The sequence below is a fragment of the Palaemon carinicauda genome, chromosome 8 (assembly GCF_036898095.1).
Source record: "Palaemon carinicauda isolate YSFRI2023 chromosome 8, ASM3689809v2, whole genome shotgun sequence".
NCBI lineage: Eukaryota > Metazoa > Arthropoda > Malacostraca > Decapoda > Palaemonidae > Palaemon > Palaemon carinicauda.
The window spans coordinates 167,601,432-167,608,931 of NC_090732.1; the positions used below are offsets into that span (position 1 = coordinate 167,601,432).

Genomic DNA, 7,500 nt, shown 5'->3' on the forward strand with positions numbered 1-7,500 from the left:
GAAAATTTGTCCCACTATAGTAATTATTTTGATAGAAATAATAATAATAATAATAATAATAATCTAATCACAGGACATGTCTCCTCCTTTGACAATACCCACCTAAAAATGGAGAGAGCTGAAATAACCCAAAATTGAAAGGAATCGAAATTCGATAAAAATTTAGTTTAATAACATCGAAAACGCCAACCAGATGTCTCGATGCCGGGCAAAACCACTATTGGAAACCTCCCTGTCTGGGGTTCGAGTCTTGCTCAAGCTCGATAGTTTCTTGTAGTGTCTGCAATCTTACCATACTTGTAAGCTAAGGGTGAGGAGTTTGGGGGAGCGTATAGGTCTACCTGTCGAGTCAATAGCAGCCATTGGCTGGTCCTCCTTGGTCCTAGTTTGGATGGAGAGGGGGCTTCGGCGCTGATCATATGTATATATGGTCAGTCATTATGGCATTGTTCTGCTAACCAGTCCAATGGCACTGTTCCTCGCCTCTGCCATTCATGAGTAGCCTTTAAACCACTCTACGATGGCATTATGGACGTTCTCGACGGGAAACCAGCGGAAGAACAAAAAAAACGTAATCTACAAATAAACTCCTCGAAGGATATCCCCGAAGGATATCCCCTCGAAGGATACCCGACGCTAGCACGGGCACTGTCTGGGACGAGGGTAGGCGTACCCACTCGTGCGGTAGTATTGGGCAGGAGGAAACGACATGGGCTACCAAGTCGAGCGCCCCTCTTCTTCTTCTTCTTCTCCAGTACTGATTGGTGGTTGCCCGTGAACAGAGCAGCAGTGCGGGCACTGCTCCGACGTCGAAAGCTTGGCTCGTGTCAGCGACGGTTTCCTTTGCTGCTTTATTCCCAAGAGGTGATCGTTGTTTCCAAGACGTTTTCGAGGAAGGAGATAAAAACAAATCGTATGTTTGTGGCCTTTTAAGTAAATGCTTTCAACTCCGGGAAGATATTTTACACGGACCAAGAGGCCATCGTTGTTTCCAAGACGTTTCCGAGGAAAAAGATCAAAACAAATCGTATGTTTGTGGCCTTATAAGTACCCAAAGAATCGTTGTTTGCACAACGTTTTCGAGGAAAAAAATAAAAACAAAATGTTTGTGGCTTTTAAGTAAATGCTTTCAACTCCGGAAAGATATTTTACACGGAAAGAATTTATTATTTTTTTCTGTTCAAAGTAAAATATTTTATAATACGGTATTGGATCAAAAGTGACTGTGTTAAGACTCAATTAAATGTGTTTCGCGTATTAAAACAGATTTTTTTTAAGTGTAAAAATAATGGTCAAATATCAACTGCATTGACGGATTGTTTTTTGTTGTGCTCTCGTTTTCTATGACCTTACACCATGGGATTCAAAATCCTGATGACAGGAAAAATAAGGAAAAACATCCGGTTCATTTGAAGTATCATACTGAACTGGCCCTTTACGAAGGCAGATGTGCACTGTTAAAAATTTGTCATAAAAAACGGTAAAAATCCTGGAATAAATGTTTCCAGCCAATTACCATTTAAAAAAAGGATATATTGACGTTAAGGAGTGATATTACGGTCACCAAACCGTGAAAGATAATAACAAAGTAGGGTAAAACTACGGTCGCCTGTATTTTACTGAAATACGGCTCAGAACAGTATATTTTTACCGGAGATTTTCGATTAAAATTACGTTTTTTATAACAGTGTATGAAATCACATTGCTTTTTACACCTTGTGTGAATGAGTGACAACAAATGAAATTAACGTTATTTTAACATGTTACAATCCCCTACAATATCAATTCAAGAGATTCCGGCTGATGAGTATGTTGTAAATGTAACTGAATCATATCGTGTCAAGTAAAAAGGGCTCTAGTTGGATTTGCACCAGTATTTATTTACACATTCTCACAAAAAGCTGCCGACCTTTACAAGCTGAAATTCTTTAATAGATTCCGACTGCACCGATTCTATTAAGTGGCTCATTGATCATTAGCTAGAGATTCAGGTAAGTGATAAGAATCAGAGTTAATTACAATTCATAAGTGATTGTCTTGTATGTGCCTATAAGTATTTACTCTTCATAAATACATAACGATAAAACTGGTATGTTTATGATAACATAAGCTTAAGTGTATACAGATTACAATTGTCTACAATATTAGCACTGGATGTCATCATGAACGTATGATGGGTGTTGCTCTGTGTGTACTAGACAAAGACTTTATATTGAACATGCTAGTTTTGGGTAATGTAAGGATAGGTTTTTAAATGCAAACCAATGCTGAATGATATACTAAAATGTAGTTGTCCCTACAAACGAGTACAAAAATATACAAGTAAATAAACATTCATTTGACTGGATTAATAAATGTTTTTCGTTTAAGGAGTATTCGTGGACAACTTCTTAATACTCTAAGTACATCACTATCTTTGGACTGACTATTCTGAGTCACTTTATTTCCGTTTAAGGTTACCTTGGTAGATGTAACTCATAAATTGTTATGAAATAATCACCTCTCTTTCAATAAATTTGATAAGCAATTATTGAAGTTCAAAGTTGCAGCAAATGTTTTTATGTTGAATAGGCTGACATAAGTCTTTTTTATAGTTTATATTTGACATATCTGTTTTGATGTTGTTACTGTTTTTAGAATATTTTATTGTTAATTTTTTCTCATATCGTTTATTTATTTTCTTTATTTTCTTTCCTCACAGGGCTATTTTTCGCAATTTGAGCCCATGGGCTTATAGCATCCTGCTTTTCCAATTGTAACTTAGCTAATAATAATAATAATAATAACAACAACAACAACAATAATAATAATAATAATAATAATAATAATAATTACTGTAATTTTCGTAGTTATTTTACAAATATGTTAGCTCGTTATCACTGCAAAGGAGCCTTGAAATGAATTTGGTATTTGTAGCTCTGATGGTTCATCATATTTCAAGAAATGTAATGTAACTCGTTTACTCATATCCTTAAATCTCTGGCCTCATTGCTACTCACTGTCATCTAACCACAGTGCTTATAATAACGTGTGTATAATCACCCATATAAAAATACTTCTTCTCACTCACTTAGCGACTCTGTTTTCATTGTGGCACATTATTATTATTATTATTATTATTATTATTATTATTATTATTATTATTATTATTAATACTATTATTATTATTTTCATTATTATCATTATTATTATTATTATCATTATTATTATTATTATTATTATTATTATTATTATTATTATTATTATTATTACCCACGCAACAACCCTTGTTTGAAACGCAGAATGATACAATCCCAAGGGCTCCAAGAGGGAAAAGCAGCCCAGTGAGGAAAGGAAATAAAGAAATAGCAAATAAACCATAAGTAATTAATAGAAAAAATAAAATTAAAAATTTTAAGATCAGTATCAATGTTAAAACAAATCTGTCATATATAAACTATATAACGAGCCTATTATTAGCACTAGATTGAGATTGGCTTCCAGTTTCTATCTAAAATTCAATTTAGCGAAGCGTCTATTGGCATCAAGGCCAACCATCGAAGGTTGGCCATAAAAACCTATTTTCCTCATCCATCCGGTTACAGACCATACATACTGATTTTTCCTTCATGTAAGGAATCTGTTATTACCTGGTATTCGCTTTAGTCCATGCATACACTTATATATATATATATATATATATATATATATATATATATATATATATATATATATATACATACATATATATATATATATATGTATATATATATATATATATATATATATATATATATATATATACATATATATATATATATATATATATATATATACACACACACACACATATATATATATATATATATATATATATATATATATATAAACGGTAAAATTCCTGGAATAAATGTTGCCAGGCATTCACCGTTTTCAAAACGGAGTGATATTACGGCCGCCAACCCGTAAAAGATAAAAACAAAGTGGGGTAGAAATTACAGTTGGCTGTATTTTACTGAAATACGGCTGAGAACAGTATATTTTTACGGTGAATTTCCGATTAAAATAAAAAATTTTTTTAACCGTACATGGCATCATACTTCCTAATAGGAAAGCAAGGCTACACAAACAAACGCATTGTTTCTCTTTACTCTGGTACAGCTGGATGCAGGAATTCTAGGCACACCTCTCTGAGTAAGTGCACCCTGTTACACACTTCGGGGCGAGCCCCTGTGTGTAACCCAGCCCAACACCTCTGCCATGTCTCTCCATACTATCTGTTTGGTTATTCATAGTGCAGTAAGTGTGTGACAGGGTGTACTTCCTCAGAGCAAGGTATGCCAGAAATTCCTGTGTCCAACTGTACTTCCCTTTGAAGATGGTTACTTATGTCATTGAGCAGAAATACTTCTCCATATTCATAGGGTTTTCCTCTGTTTACCTTTTTCCTTACTTCGTTCCATTCTCCTTGTGATTACTGTAATTGCCAAGCAACCAAGACTTGTAAGGTCTGTTTCAAGAATATATGCTTTAATCATTGCAATGATGTTACTATTTAGTGTTATAGTCCATTTTATTATTTTCATTATTACTAAGCTACAACCTTAGTTGGAAAAGCAGGATGCCATAAGCCCAAGGGCTCCAACAGGGAAAAATAGCCCTGTCAGGAAAGGGAACAAGGAAATAAACTACAAGAGAGGTAATGAACAATCAAAATAAAATTTTTTTAGTAAATGAACCACGTTCTCTATGACAATTATCCTCCACAAAACGTGAAAGACATTAAATATTTAATAAAAAAGAGTAAACACCAATAAAAAAAACTGGAAAGGTCGTATCCTTGAGAGTCTGTCCTGATTGCTGAATGGTTATACCAGTTTTATTTTGCCTCTCTCTCTTTTGTCGGAACTTTGCCAAGAAAACCTTGGCAGGGAAAAGCAAACTTGTGGACTCGTGTATCTTTACAGGTTATTAGACTTACATGAGCAACGTAAATTTGGAAAGTTTTAGAAATGACAAATTGTCTATCTCTTTGGGCACTCATTGTGGTAGCTTGTCGGACAGAAGTGGAAGAAGAATTATTTCTAATTGAAGAGAAAGAGATTAATTTTCTGACACTCATTGTGGTAGTTTGAAAGAAAGAAGGAGACGAAGAAGAAATTTATTCAATTGAAGAGAAAGAGACGAACGTTCGGACACTCATTGTGGTAGTTTGAAAAAGAGAAGAAGAGGAAGAAGAAATTTATTCAATTGAAGAGAAAGAGATGAATTTTCTGACACTCATTGTGGTAGTTTGAAAGAAAGAAGAAGAGGAAGAAGAAATTTATTCAATTGAAGAGAAAGAGATGAATTTTCGGACACTCATTGTGATAGCTTGTCAGAAAGAAAAAACGGAAGAATAAATTTATTTAATTGAAGAGTAAGAGATGAACTTTTGGACACTCATTTTGGTAGTTTGTCCGACAGAAGAAGAGGAAGAAGAAATTTATTCAATTGAAGAGAAAGAGATGAACTTTCGGACATTCATTGTGGTGGCCTGTCAGAAAAAAGAAGAGGAAGAAGAAACTTATTTATTAAAGAGAAAGAGATGAACTTTCGGACACTCATTGTGGTAATTTGAAAGAAAGAAGAAGAGGAAGAAGAAATCTTTTTAATTGAACAGAAAGAGATGAACTTTCGGACACTCACTGTGGTAGCTTATCAGAAAGAAGAAAAAGAAGAAGGATTATTTCTAATTGAAGAGAAATAGATGAACTTTCGGACACTCATTGGGGTAGCTTGTCAGACAGAAGAGGAAGAAATTTATTTAATTGAAGAGAAAGAAATGAACTTTCGGACACTCATTGTGGTAGCTTATCAGAAAGAAGAAAAGGAAGAAGGATTATTTCTTATTGAAGAGAAAGAGATGAACTTTCGGACACTCATTGTGGTAATTTGAAAGAAAGAAGAAGAGGAAGAAGAAATCTTTTTAATTGAACAGAAAGAGATGAACTTTCGGACACTCATTGTGGTAGCTTGTTAGAAAGAAGAGGAAGAAATTTATTTAACTGAAGAGAAAGAAATGAACTTTCGGACACTCATTGTGGTAGCTTGTTAGAAAGAAGAAGAGGAAAAAGAAATTTATTTATTGAAGAGAAAGAGATGAACTTTCGGACACTCATTGAGGTAGCTTGTCAGAAAGAAGAAGAGCAAGAAATTTGTTTGATTGAAGAGAGAGATACGAAGTATGGATAAAGAAGGAACGAGAGGTTAGAATAGAAACGAACTTTTACGTTACGCTGGATGTGAGTAAGTAATGCAAGATGTTGACCCACTCCCTGGGTCATTAACTTACTCTTGCAGGCTTCTACCGTGTAGAAAACATCTGCCGGAGGGTGAATCAAGGTTCTCTCTCTCTTTCTCTCTCTCTCTCTCTCTCTCTACGCTGCTTCAGAGTTTAATGACTATAAAAAAAACATGTTCCTGAACTAGTTTTTCAATAGTTTTGTTACGGTTTGGTAATCTACCATTCAATTATGGTTTTAAACATACCATAATATTGTTGTATATTTTGATACCTTATATGTTACTGTTCTTACTCAGGAACATCATTTAGAAATATCTGAAAGTAAGCAATTTGTTTTCTAGAATTTACCTTGAATGAAAAAAATATTTCTTGACCATGAGGTAAATCACTTAGGTCATCAAATTCAATTTGCATTCACACTTATCTTTTGGATGTTCTGTTTTCACTTGAATAGGAAGTGCTTATACCGACTACAGTAAAGCCTGGATTGGGCAAATATTCGAGTCTTAGTTCTTCCTTAATGCTAAGTAAATATTTAATCAACTGACAGAGAGAGAAAGTATGAATCTAACCACTGGTTGATGTCTTAACCCATGACTTGGACTTTGCACTATGGTGAAACAATGATCTTGACCATTTCTCTCTCTCTCTCTCTCTCTCTCTCTCTCTCTCTCTCTCTCTCTCTCTCTCTCTCTCTCTCTCTCTCTCTCTCTCTCTCTCTTTTAACTAAAATAGATTTTCTTAGGAAGGTATAGTGTATAAATTCTGTTTCTTTACCCATTTACTCTTCGTAATTTTTTTTTTTCGGATTTAAAGGTACATCATGAGGGTCAGACGGAAAGGGCAAGTCATTAGTACTTAAATTTCCCAAGCGTTAGGCAAGAGAAAAATAATAAGATAATAAACTGATAACTGAAGCAATATAAAGATAAATTTATTATATCCTTTCATTTTAAGAAAAAGACAAAATTCTGACCTATTATGAATAAATAATAGCGAATTGCTATTTCTATGGAGTTGATGTGGTACTATAAGAGGTCATTAAAAAAATCCATCACCTTTTTTTAAACAAACACGATTCTATTTACTCCTTTGTAGACATTGCTGGTACTAGTGTCCTTAAAATCTAAATAAATATGACATAATGATTCAGCATTTCCTTTACCCAGGGTAGCGAAAAATACTTATTTTCCAGGTGGGTTAAATAATGAAGTTTGAAAAATAAATATATATTC

At 33.9% G+C, this 7,500-nt stretch overlaps 1 protein-coding gene across 1 annotated transcript in view; it reads left to right on the forward strand.

Annotated features, from left to right (window-relative positions):
• The first annotated feature begins 735 nt into the window (after positions 1-735).
• Positions 736-7,500, forward strand: part of LOC137646118 (prostaglandin E2 receptor EP4 subtype-like) — a 235,683-nt gene continuing 228,918 nt past the window's right edge. The window contains exon 1 of the mRNA XM_068379320.1: positions 736-1,991. The gene's annotated coding sequence lies outside the window, so the exon portion shown is untranslated. The remainder of the gene's footprint in view (positions 1,992-7,500) is intronic.